Raw genomic sequence first — 14,366 nt, 5'->3', positions numbered from 1 at the left:
AAACTCCTGGACAATATTATGGTTAATTATTCTCAATGGCATACCGAAAGATCCACTAGTAAAAAGGTTCATGCTATTGAAGAGATTAATATTTTGAGTGGAAAGATGGATGAACTTATGAAATTTGTTTGCTAATAAGAGTGCTTCTTCTGATCCTAATGATATGCCTTTGTCCACTTTGATTGAGAATAATAATGAATCTATGGATGTGAATTTTGTTGGTAGGAACAATTTTGGTAACAACGCGTATAAAGGAAATTTTAATTCTAGGCCGTTCCTTAGTAATTCCTTTAATAATTATGGTAATTCCTACAACAACTCTTATGGAAATTTTAATAAGATGCCCTCTGATTTTGAGACTAGTGTTGAAGAATTTATGAATTCACAAAAGAACTTCAATGCCTTGCTTGAAGAAAATTGCTTAAGATTGATGAGTTGGCTAGGATAGTGGATAGAATTTCTCTTGGTGTTGATTCTTTTAAACTTAGATCTATTCCACCTAAGCATGATATCAATGAGTCTCTCTAAGCCATGAGAATTTCCATTGATGAGTGCAAAGAAAGTACCACTAGGATGCGTGCTAAAAGAGATTGCTTTGTGAAAGCATGTTCTTCTAGTTTTCATGATAATAATGATGAAGATCTAAAAGTGATTGGTGTGTCTCCTATTAAGTCTTTTTTTGCCAATATGAATCTTTATAAAGATGGGACTGGAGATGAGTCAACTTTAGTTAGAAGGCGTCCCAATGATTCAGAGTTTTTAGATCTTGATTCAAAAATTGGTAAAAGTGGGATTGAGGAGGTCAAAACTTTACATAGCAATGAACCCACTATTTTGGATTTAAAGGAATTTAATTATGATAATTTCTCTTTGATAGATTGTATTTCCTTGTTGCAATCCATGCCCTCATGTTTATGATCAAAACAAGGCTTTTACCAAACATATCGTTGATGCTTTAATGCAATCCCATGAAGAAAAGCTTGAATTGGAAGTTCCTATCCCTAGAAAACTTTATGATGAGTGGGAACCTACTATTAAAATTAAGATTAAATATCATGAATGCTATGCTTTATGTGATTTGGGTGCTAGTGTTTCCACGATTCCAAAAACTTTGTGTGATGTGTTAGGTTTCCATGAATTTGATGATTGTTCTTTAAATTTGCATCTTGCGGATTCCACCATTAAGAAACCTATGGGAAGAATTAATAATGTTCTTATTGTTGAAAATAGGAATTATGTGCCCATATATTTCATTGTTCTTGATATAGATTGCAATCCTACATGTCCTATTATTCTTGGTAGACCTTTCCTTAGAACGATTGGTGCAATTATTGATATGAAAGAAGGAAATATTAGATTCAAATTTCCATTAAGTAAAGGCATGGAACACTTTCCTAGAAAGAAAATTAAATTACCTCATAAATCTATTATTAGAGCCACATATGGATTGCATACCAAATATGGCAATACCTAGATCTATTCTTGTTTTTATTCCTAGCTAGGGGCGTTAAACGATAGCGCTTGTTGGGAGGCAACCCAATTTTATTTTTGTTCCTTGCTTTTTGTTCCTGTTTAGTAATAAATAAATCATCTATCCTCTGTTATGATTGTGTTTTTTATGTTTTAATTAGTGTTTGTGCCAAGTAAAGCCTTTAAGATCTTTTTGGGTGATTGTTGTTTGATCATGCTGAAAAAACAGAAAGTATGCGCTCATGAGAATAATTTTACTTTTTTTACCAGGGAGCGATAAAATACTTATTCCAACTGCAGTAGATCAATATACAAATTATTTAGGATTTCCTAATTTCTCAGGATTTTTGGGGTTACAGAAGTATTCAAAACCTACAGATTACTACAGACTGATCTGTTTTTGACAGATTCTGTTTTTCGTGTGTTGTTTGCTTATTTTGATGAATCTATAGCTAGTATCGGGGGTATGAACCATAGAGAAGTTGGAATACATTAGGTTTAACACAAATATAAATAAATAATGAGTTCATTACAGTACCTTAAAGTGATGGTTTGTTTTCTTATACTAACGGAGCTCATGAGATTTTCTGTTGAGTTTTGTGTTGTGAAGTTTTCAAGTTTTTGGGTAAAGATTTGATTGATTTTGGAACAAGGAGTGGCAAGAGCCTAAGATTGGGGATTCCCAAGGCACCCCAAGTTAAAATTCAAGGGCAACCAAAAGCCTAAGATTGGGGATGCCCCGGAAGGCATCCCCTCTTTTGTCTTTGTCTATCGGTAACGTTACTTGAGGCTATATTTTTATTCACCACATGATATGTGTTTTGCTTGGAGCATCTTGTATGATTCGAGTCTTTGCTTTTTTGTTTACCACAATCATCCTTTCTGTACACACCTTTGTGGAGAGACACACTTGAATCAGAATTTATTAGAATACTCTATGTGCTTCACTTATATCTTTTTAGCTAGATAATTTTGCTCTGGTGCTTCACTTATACCTTTTTAGAGCACGGTGGTGGTTTTATTTTATAGAAATTATTGATCTCTCATGATTCACTTATATTATTTTGAGAGTCTTTTAGAACAACATGGTAATTTGCTTCGGTTAAGAATTTAGTCCTAATATGATAGGCATCCAAGATGGATATAATAAAAACTTTCATATAGAGTGCACTGAATACTATGAGAAGTTTGATACTTGATGATTGTTTTGAGATATGAAGATGGTGATATTAGAGTCATGCTAGTTGAGTAGTTGTGAATTTTAGAGATACTAATGTTAAAGTTTGTAATTCCCGTAGCATGCACGTATGGTGAACCGTTATGTGATGAAGTCGGAGCATGATTTATTTTTTGATTGTCTTCCTTATGAGTGGCGGTCGGGGACGAGCGATGGTATTTTCTTACCAATCTACCCCCCTAGGATCATGCATGTAATACTTTGTTTCGATAACTAATAGATTTTTGCAATAAGTATGTGAGTTCTTTATGGCTAATGTTGAGTCCATGGATTATACGCATTCTCACCCTTCCACCATTGCTAGCCTCTCTAGTACCGCGCAACTTTAGCCAGTACCATAAACCCACCATACCTTCCTCAAAAGAGCCACCATACCTACCTATTATGGCATTTCCATAGCCATTCCGAGATATATTGCCATGCAACTTTCCACCGTTATGTTTATTATGACACACTCCATCATTGTCATATTGCTTTGCATGATCATGTAGTTGACATCATATTTGTGGCAAAGCCACCATTCATTATTTTTCATACATGTCACTCTTGATTCATTGCACATCCCGGTACACTGCCAGAGTCATTCACATAGAGTCATATTTTGTTCTAAGTATCAAGTTGTAATTCTTGAGTTGTAAGTAAATAAAAGTGATGGTCATCATTATTAGAGCATTGTCCCAGTGAGGAAAGGATGATGGAGACTATGATTCCCCCACAAGTCGGTATGAGACTCTGGACGAAAAAAAAGAAAGAAAAAAGAGGCCATAAAAAAGGAGAAAAGGCCCAAATAAAAAAATGAGAGAAGGAGAGAAGGGGCAATGCTACGATCCTTTTTCCACACTTGTGCTTCAAAGTAGTACCATGATCTTCATGTTAGAGAGTCTCTTATGTTGTCACTTTCATATACTAGTGGGAATTTTTTTATCATAGAACTTGGCTTCTATATTCCAATGATGGGCTTCCTCAAAATGCCCTCGGTCTTCGTGAGCAACCAAGTTGGATGCACACCCACTTAGTTTCTTTTGTCGAGCTTTCATATACTTATAGCTCTAGTGCATCCGTTTCATGGCAATCCCTACTCACTCACATTAATATTTATTAATGGGCATCTCCATAGCCCGTTGATATGCCTAGTTGATGTGAGAATATCTTCTCCTTTTTGTCTTCTCCACAACCACCATTATATTCCACCTATAGTGCTATATCCATGGCTCACGCTCATGTATTGCGTGAAGATTGAAAAAGTTTGAGAACATCAAAAGTATGAAACAATTGCTTGGCTTGTCATCGGGGTTGTGCATGATTTAAATATTTTGTGTGATGAAGATAGAGCATAGCCAGACTATATGATTTTGTAGGGATAGCTTTCTTTGGCCATGTTATTTTGAGAAGACACAATTGCTTAGTTAGTATGCTTGAAGTATTATTGTTTTTATGTCAATATTAAACTTTTGTCTTGAATATTTCAGATCTGAATATTTATGCCACAATAAAGAAAATTAAATTGAAAATTATGTTAGGTAGCATTCCACATCAAAAATTCTGTTTTGATCATTTACCTACTCGAGGACGAGCGGGAATTAAGCTTGGGGATGCTTGATACGTCTCCAATGTATCTATAATTTTTGATTGTTCCATGCTATTATATTATCTATTTTGGATGTTTAATGGGCTTTATTATGCACTTTTATATTATTTTTGGGACTAACCTATTAACCGAAGGCCCAGTGCAATTTGCTGTTTTTTTGCCTATTTCAGTGTTTCGCAGAAAAGGAATATCAAACGGAATGAAACCTTCATAAGGATCTTTTTGGAACAAACGCAATCTAGGAGACTTAGAGTGGAGTTCAAGGAAGCAACGAGGCGGGCACAAGTTAGGGCGGCGCGCACAGGGGGCGTGCACGCCCCCACCCTTGTCGGCGCCTCGTAGCTCCACTGACCTACTTCTTTCGCCTATATATATTCTTGTACCCAGAAAACATCCAGGAGAGCCACGAAACCACTTTTCCACCGCCGCAACCTTCTGTACCCGTGAGATCCCATCTGGGGACCTTTTCCGGCGATCTGCCGGAGGGGGCTTCGATCACGGAGGGCTTCTACATCAATACCAGAGCCTCTCCGATGATGTGTGAGTAGTTTACCACGGACCTTCGGGTCCATAGTTATTATCTAGATGGCTTCTTCTCTCTCTTTGATCTTCAATACAAAGTTCTCCTTGATGTTCTTGGAGATCTATTAGATGTAATACTTTTCGCGGTGTGTTTGTCGAGATCCAATGAATTGTGGGTTTATGATCAAGTTTATCTATGAACAATATTTGATTCTTCTCTGAATTCTTATATGCATGATTTGATATATTTGCAAGTCTCTTCGAATTATCAGTTTGGTTTGGCCTACTAGATTGATCTTTCTTGCAATGGGAGAAGTGCTTAGCTTTGGGTTCAATCTTGCGGTGCTCGATCCCAGTGACAGAAAGGGAACCGAAACATATTGTATTGTTGCCATCGACTATAAAAAGATGGAGTTTATATCATATTGCTTGAGTTTATCCCTCTACATCATGTCATCTTGCCTAATGTGTTACTATGTTCTTATGAACTTAAAACTCTAGATGCATGCTGGATAGCGGTCGATGTGTGGAGTAATAGTAGTAGATGTAGAAATCGTTTCGGCCTACTTGACACGGACATGATGCCTATGTTTATGATCATGCCTACATATTCTCATAACTATGCGCTTTTCTATCAATTGCTCGGCAGTAATTTGTTCACCCACCGTAAGATATGCTATTTTGAGAGAAGCCAATAGTGAATGCTATGGCCCTCGGGTCTACTTTACATCATATAAGTTTCTGATCTATAATTATAGTTTACTATTTATTTTGCAATCTTTATTTTCCAATCTATACAACAAAAATACCAAAAATATTTATCTTATTATCTTTATCAGATCTCACTTTTGCAAGTGGCCGTGAAGGGATTCACAACCCCTTTATCGCGTTGGTTGCAAGGTTCTTATTTGTTTGTGCAGTTACTAGGCGATTTGCTTGCATTCTCCTACTGGATTGATACCTTGGTTCTCAAAAACTGTGGGAAATACTTACGCTACTTTGTTGCATCACCCTTTCCTCTTCAAGGGAAAACCAACGCATGCTCAAGAGGTAGCAATATCACACATAGTTTTTGTGTGGAAACGTTTGTGCAAGGTGGCCTAATGCAAATAGTTCTCTACCGGAAGCCGTGTGTGATTGTTAGTTGATTAAACACACCGACTTTCTAAAAACCATGTGGGTTGTTTGAGTTCATCACCCACGGTGTTGTCCGAGTAACCGTCTGCAATAGAAAACCCCAATAAGCAGGGTTATTAGCATATTATTGATAATCCATGTAGTAATCAAATTGATATTTCTTATAAAACACACTAGATATTTCATATCTGTATAACGACAACCAGGATTTCATAATCGAATTACATCAGATAAGTTTGGCACTTAGTTACACCATTACACAACAGCACCAAGTTTCACATGCAACATCGAAAACCTTTGGAAAGTAGCATCATACACGGTAAATTTACAGATGAATCTCATCTGGGAACTGCAGAAGCGGAAGGCAAATATTGATCCTTTGGTGATGTTGAATGTCCTTGCAACTTTAGGCTAGTGGCTATGGATAATTGCCCGACCAACCTTCGTCCTCTTCAAGAAGACTTCAATATTGTACCGTGGGTGTTCAATGAATACCTTCCTCGCCTCTTGACGCAGGTGGTTTGAGAGGTAATCATCGGTGATCTGCTTTGAAAAGTACTGAAAACAAAGATATGCATAAATAGCTGTTATAAATTTTGAAATGGCGCAAGGGGTAAAAACAAGGTAAAAGAGTTAGTACCATCCTATAGTTGACTAATGTCTTCTTCATTGTGCAAACAAAGATCTTGCTATTATTCGTCGCAAGTTTCTTCATCCTAACAATCTTTCTGAGTTTCTTGACTTGACTGATATTCATGGACATCTCATTTCCTCATATGCAAAATGGGTCGAACAATGAGTCTAAGCCTCTGACAACAGGACCTACATGTGCAAGACCAAATTGTAAGAAACCTAAATATTAGAATGATTCCTGCAACTGCACAATAATGTGCTATTAGCGAAAGGACCGTGCATGAGCAAACCTTGATGGTAAACCGCAGTGTCTCCCATTGTTTCCTGCAACACACATAAGGAAGATCTTGATCAGGTTAACTGAGAGTTGCCATACTATCAGTACAATATGTATTGAGTACAACCAAATTCGATTTATTTCTCACATGCACAATACAAAATTGTACCCACAACAAATGAAAATCAAATTGCAGAACTGAATTAAACAACTAAATGGACAACAGACCAAATGAACCAAAACAGTTAACTGAGCACGACATTGCAGAATAGAAACATGTACTAGAAGATAAGACAGTTAACAAAACAAAGAATGCTTGAGAACAATACTACAAAATGTAGCAATTGTTGGACCGAACTATTAACTCAACATTACATTCCAGAGGACCAAACTATTAACTAAACATTACATTTCAGAGGACCAAACTGTTAACTGAACATCAGATTGCATATTAACATTACAGTGGACAAATCACTAGAAGGCACTGGCGGTGGCCTCGAGAAAACATCACGAACTGTATTTTAAAGTAGACAACCTCGTGGCGGTGTCGACGGTGGCCTTGAAGACGAGGTGCTCCTCCAAGATCTGGCGGTCGGCACACATGGCAGCCATAGTGACCTCATGCGCGTGCGGCCGCGATTTGCTTCTCTGCTGCCAGATGCTACCGAGCTCCATTTATACTGCGTGCGAAATGGCTGTGGGCGGTGCTTAATTAGAGGACGGGGACAATGATTTCACCGGAAGGTGTCATGCTGTCGGTTGGGGCATGTGGGATGAGGAAGGAGGAGGATGGTGTTGGTGGGGTGGAGATTACCTGACCATATCGAGGAGGCCGCGCAACATGAAGAAGGGTTGGTGGCGAGGAGGCTGCGTAGCAAGAAGAAGGGTCGCCGGCGAGGAGGCGGCACTGCAAGAAGAAGGGTCGCTTGTGAGGCGGCGGCGCTGCAAGAAGAAGGGTCACCGGCGAGGAGGTTGAGCTGCCAATAAGCAGCAGTGAAGGTTTGAACTTGCAAAGCAAGGAGGACTAATGTAAATTTGGCTTTTGGTGGGAGGGAGGGGGCAGGGATATAAATATTTCTGCGGTGGCAAACAAATTTCACTCGGTGCCGCGAGAAACTGGTATGCAAGTGCGGTCCAAGCGTGGGCGGTGGACTATAGATGACAAAGCTTCCTGCGTAAGCCAGACAAGACGGTGCGCCAAGATATTTTATATCGCATCCCACACGATTCTTTCTAGTAAACTGTTTGTGGTATACCTGATTTTTTCATTATGTTTTGAAAGACAAAATGGTGTTACGGAGGGAAAGGATGGTGTTTGAATTTCTAGAACATTTATGTACAGGGAACATGCAACTACATGAGTGTCATGTTTAAATTTGGAATTATTCTAGGTTCATTTGGCATTTTTATGCATTAATTGAGTTTCTAGGCATTTAATGTGCATAATTCAAATTTTAACTACAAGCACATGCTCTAGTGCACTAAAGTTTGTTAAAAAATCACATGTTTGTCTTTGGGTGAATTTATAGGTCCCATGCAAGAAATGGGAATGGAATTCAAACATCTCGACGTCGTGGCTCAGCTAGAAATTGGAATTATTCCGGGTTCGTTTGGACTTTTTTATACATTAATTGAATTTCTGGTCATTTAATGTGCATAATTCAAATTTGAACTACAAAGCACATGCTCGAGTGCATCAAAGTTGGTTGAAAAAATCACATGTGTGTCCTTGGGTGAATTTCTAGGTCCCATGCAAGAAATGGGAATGAAATTCAAACATTTGAGCATCGTGGCTCGGCCGAAAATATTGAGAAACTTGGGTTTTTAAGTCATTAAATGCAAAACATGCCTAAAATCATGAAACTTGGCATGGTGTCATGACATGGTACCAGCATGTTGTGGTTTTTTTGGACGAATTGGGACAACCTTTGGTATAAGCTTCTTGCAAACCGGAGCTTCTCTCAAGAAGGCTCGTGGTTCCAAGAGGGAACGTGTCACCTCTATGTGCAAAACGACATACACTGCCTTCTCCCGCCTTAATTTTTTTACACAGGCAGATTAGACCAAATAGAAGTATTGTGCTAAATTTTGGAATTATTCCAGGTTTGTTTGGCCTTTTTATACATTAATTGAATTTCTGGGCATTTAATGTGCATAATTCAAATTTGAACTACAAGCACATGCTCCAGTGCACCAAAGTTGGTTGAAAAATCGCATGTGTGTCCTTGGGTGAATTTCTAGGTCCCATGCAAGAAATGGGAATGGAATTCAAACATCTAGGCGTCCTGCCTCAGCTGGAAATATTGAGAAACTTGGTTTTTTAACTTCTGTAAATCCAAATCACGCCTGAAAATCATGAAACTTGGCACGGTGTCATAATATGGCACCAACATGCTATGGTAATTTTTTCGGCCGAATCGGGACAAGCTTTGGTATAAGCTTCTTGCAAACCGGAGCTTCTCTCAAGAAGGCTCATGGTTTCGAGAGGGAACGTGTCACCTCCGTGTGTGAAATGATATACACTCCCTTCTCCCGCCTTGATTTTTCTACACAGGCAACTTAGACCAAAATAGGAGTTTCGTGCTAAATTTTGGAATTATTCCAAGTTCGTCTGGCATTTTTATACATTAATTGATTTTCCAGGCATTTAATGCACATAATTCAAATTTGAAGTACAAGCGCATGCTCCAGTGCGCAAAAGTTAGTTGAAAATTCATTTATGTGTACTTGGGAGAACTTCTAGGTCCCATGGAAGAAGTGGAGTGGAATTCAAACATCTGGGCGTCTTGGCTCAAACAGAAACATCGAGAAACTTGGTTTTAAATTTCTCGTAAATCCAAAACTCGCCTAAAAATCATGAAACTTGGCATGGTGTCATGACATGGCACCAACATGCTGTGATGATTTTTCTGTCCGATTTGCGAAGGCGCACACATTAAAAAACAACAAAGTCATTTTGGAACAAGTGCTGTCGCATTACATATCGGAAACACAAGTATTATTAAAACCGTGGGCGTTCTACTTACCAATTACGTGCTGCCACGCGTCCCTTTTTATTGGCTAGGAGGTGCCATGTGGGGTAGCTATTTGAGTACGGGAGGCGTGCGATCAGACCCCTGCACGTGCTCATCGGGAGGCGAGCCCTTTGACCTCTATTCGCCGCCCACCTCCCTCCCAATGTCTCCATTAATGGCGCCCGAGCCCCTGCTTCATGGCGTGGCCATGTCTCAATCGACTGGGATTTAAGAGAGAAAAATGAAAATCTGAAAAGAAAGTTTTGCATGGATCTTGATGTAAGATCCGACATACCTATATAGCATCGACTGCGACTTATAACAAGACTGATGAATATAAGGACAATGACAGTGGATAATAATTGTCTTACATATTTAGGAAGATAATTAAAAAGTCCACACACGGCAACGCAAGAAATACACTAGGGCAAAAGAAGAAGGAAGACAAAAATCTGGCTCGCTGATCTCTACTTTCTTGATACGTTGCTGCTGGCCGCGGGAACTATTCTCCACGACAAGCATGATGAGCTCTTTCGTGTCCTCAAGACGCTGTTTGAGAGCATCCGCAGATTCCTCCGCTAGCCTTTGGCGCTCGATGCGGAGCATGTCATTCTCGTCCATAAGTTTCTTGATGATGACGCCGGTCTTCTTCAACAAGTCAGTGGTCTCCTCCCGCTGCTCCACACTTCTGACGATCTTCGCCCTCAGCAGGTCATGCTCGGCCCGGAGCTTCGCATTACCCTCACTTAGTTGCCGGATGACGCCGGTAGCCTATTTAAATGAGGCTTTCATGTCATCCTACAACCTTGCCCAGCCAGAGATCTGATCCATCTAGCTATGGACGATTGCATTCATGCGCCTGTAAGAGCCCTTGCCTTCCCGCGAGACATTTTCCTAGGCCGCCGCGGTGCAGGAGGACATCTCTGCTGCATTCGCGGCGCGGTGGGACATCTCCGCTGCTTCCGCAGCGCGGCCGGACCAGTCTGCTGCATCGATAGTGCGACGGGACCTCCGTGCTACTTCGGTGGTGCGGTGGGACCTCTGTGCTGCTAAGGTCATGCGGTGGGACATGTCGGTAGCTTTCGCGGTGAGATGGGACATCTCTCATGTTGCCGCTTCCATGCTCGCCTCTCCCTGGTGGTAATCTCTCGACCCAGAACTCACGCTGCCATGGCAGACGCAAGGGAACAATGATGAATGACTTGTTTGTTTTTGTGGATGAGGAGTCGAGGAGGAATGTGCAGTCATCTTGGAGTAGTAGTATTTATAACCGAGTACTAATACACTCCTAAGTGGGAAACCGTTTAGGTTTTGATCCGTGTGAACAAGTTTGCAAGTAAATATAGCATGGTACTAATTTGGAATGTGACGGGACGCAGGCTCAAAATTTATTGGCTGTTCTATAATTTCTAAGTCCAGAACTATCACCGGACGGTGTAACGTGGGCATGCTTTCTCGGCCGCGTACGTGGCGTTTGCACCATAGGGTGGACCGCAATAGGCCATGTTAGCACACGTCTTGTTCCAACAACCATGCGCGCTCGTTATTACCACAGCGCACACTTCTTTTAATTAGAATGTGTGCCCGTCTAGCGCACACACGTTGATCTGTCTAACTGTTTCTATTTGTTGTGGCTAATCACAAATAGTTCATCTGTGTGAAGTGTATGCCGTCAATCGCAGACACTTTGATCTGGCTGACCATTTCTGTTCTGTTGCGTAATCGCAAACAGTTAATCCTTGTGAAGTGTATGCCCTCAATCGCACACACCTTTATCTAGCTGCCATTTCTGTTGTTTCGCCTCATCACAAACAGTTAATCCAAGTGAACTGTATGCCGTATATCGCACACGCCTTCATTTGGCTGCCCGTTTTTATTCTTCTTCCTCATCGCAAATAGTTAATTGAACTGAATCATATGCCCCGCATCGCACACGCAACTAAAATCAGAACCGTGTTTGATGGCTCCTCCATCACAAACGTTTTGCATCTTTTTTGACGGTTATTTTACATCACCATTTGCAATTAATGCATCACACACAGTTTCGTCAAAGGGTCTCTGATCGTTGTGTCGCGTTAGCAGCATCCTGCAATAGTGAGTGAAGCAATTCTATGGTCAACATCATATTTAGCAAGCATTTGATGGAAAGCACCATGAATAAAGTGTGAACCACCATCAGTCATCAAATATCTAAGGACTCCAAACCTTGGGAAAATAACTTATTTAAGCATTTAATGGAAGTGTTATGATCAACACTAGTTGGAATAGCTTCTACCCACTTAGTAACATAATCAACAACAACCAAAATATGTGTATAACCCAAACGTCAAATGGTTCAACAACAAGCGAATAATTCATAGGCATTTCCTAATGCTTACCAATACTACCTATGCTTTGACATTCATCACAAGATAAAACAAACTTACGGGCATCCTTAAAGAGAGTAGGCCAATAAAAACTAGATTGCACTACCTTGTGAGCAGTTCTATCTTGATACGTCCATTTTTCATCATGCTTTTATATTGCTATTTATTGCATTATGGGCTGTTATTACACATTATAACATAATACTTATGCCTTTTATATCTTATTTCACAAGGTTTACATGAAGAGGGAGAATGCCGGCAGCTAAAATTCTGGACTGGAAAAGGAGCAAATCTAAGAGACCTATTCTGCACAACTCCAAAAATCCTGAAACTTCACGGAGAATAATTTTGGAATACATAAAAAATATTGGCGGAAGAAAGCACCTGAGGGGACCCACCAGCCAGTCACAAGGGTGGGGGACGCGCCCTACTTCCCTGGGCGTGCCCCTACCTTACCGCCTACGTGGCAGGCCTCCGGCACCCATCTTTTGCTATATGAAGGGTTTTTACCTAGAAAAAAAAATAAAGAGAAAGCTTTCGGGATGAAGCACCGCCGTCTCGAGGCGGAACTTGGGCAAAACCAATCTAGGGCTCCGACGGAGCTATTCTACCGGGGAAACTTCCCTCCCGGAGGGGGAAATCATCGTCATCATCATCACCAATGATCCCCTCATTGAGAGGGGGTCAATCTCCATCAACATCTTCACCAGCACCATCTCCTCTCAAACCCTAGTTCATCTCTTGTATCCGATCTTTGTCTCAAAACGTCTGATTGGTACCTGTGGGTTGCTAGTAGTGTTGATTACTCCTTGTAGTTGATCCTAGTTGGTTTATTGGGTGGAATATCATATGTTCAGATCCTTAATGATAATTAATAATCCTCTGATTACGAACATGAATATGCTTTGTGAGTAGTTATGTCTGTTCCCGTGGACATGGTAGAAGTCTTGTAAGTAATCATGTGAATTTGGTATTCGTTCGATATTTTGATGAGATGTATGTTGTCTCTCCTCTAGTGGTGTTATGTGAACATCGACTACATGACACTTCACCATGATTTGGGCCTAGGGGAAGGCATTGCGATGTAATCAGTAGATGACGGGTTGCTAGAGTGACAGAAGCTTAAACCCTTGTTTATGCGTTGCTTCGTAAGGGGCTGATTTGGATCCATATGTTTCATGCTATGGTTAGATTTATCTTAATTCTTCTTTCGTAGTTGCGGGTGCTTGCGAGAGGGGTTAATCATAAGTGAGAGGATTGTCCAAGGAAGGACAGCACCCAAGCACCGGTCCACCCACATATCAAATTATAAAAGTAACGAACGTGAATCATATGAGCATGATGAAAACTAGCTTGACCATAATTCCCATGTGTCCTCGGTAGCGCTTTGATTTATATAAGAGTTCGTCCAGGCTTGTCCTTTGATACAAAAAGGATTGTGCCACCTTTCTTCACCTTAGTTGCTTTTGTTACTTGTTACTCGTTACGAATCATCTTATCACACAACTATCTATTACCGATAATTTCAATGCTTGCAGAGAATACCTTGCTGAAAACCGCTTGTCATTTTCTTCTTCTCCTCATTGGGTTCGACACTCTTACTTATCGAAAGGACTATGATATATCCCCTATACTAGTGGGTCATCAAGACTCTTTTCTGGCTCCATTGCCGGGAAGTGAAGCGCCTTTGGTAAGTGAAATTTGGTAAGGAAACATTTATATAGTGTGCTGAAATTTACTATCACTTGTTACTATGGAAAATAATCCTTTGAGGGGATTGTTCGGGGTATCTTCACCTCGACCGGAAGAGCAAAGAGTTGCCCCTCAATCTGCTGCACCTACTGAAAATATTTGTTATGAAATTCCTTTGGGTGTGATAGAGAAACTGCTAGCTAATCCTTATACAGGAGATGGAACATTACATCATGATATGCATCTAATCTATGTGGATGAAGTTTGTGGATTATTTAAGCTTGCAGGTTTGCTCAAGGATGAAGTCAAGAAGAACGTCTTCCCTTTATCTTTGAACGAGAAGGCATTGATATGGTATAGGCTATGCGATGATGTTGGGACTTGGAACTAAAATCGATTGAAATTGTAATTTCATCAGAAGTTTTATCCT

This window comes from Triticum urartu, chromosome 4, assembly GCF_003073215.2.
Source record: "Triticum urartu cultivar G1812 chromosome 4, Tu2.1, whole genome shotgun sequence".
NCBI classification, from domain to species: Eukaryota; Viridiplantae; Streptophyta; class Magnoliopsida; order Poales; family Poaceae; genus Triticum; species Triticum urartu.
Note: the sequence above shows the minus strand (reverse complement) of the source record.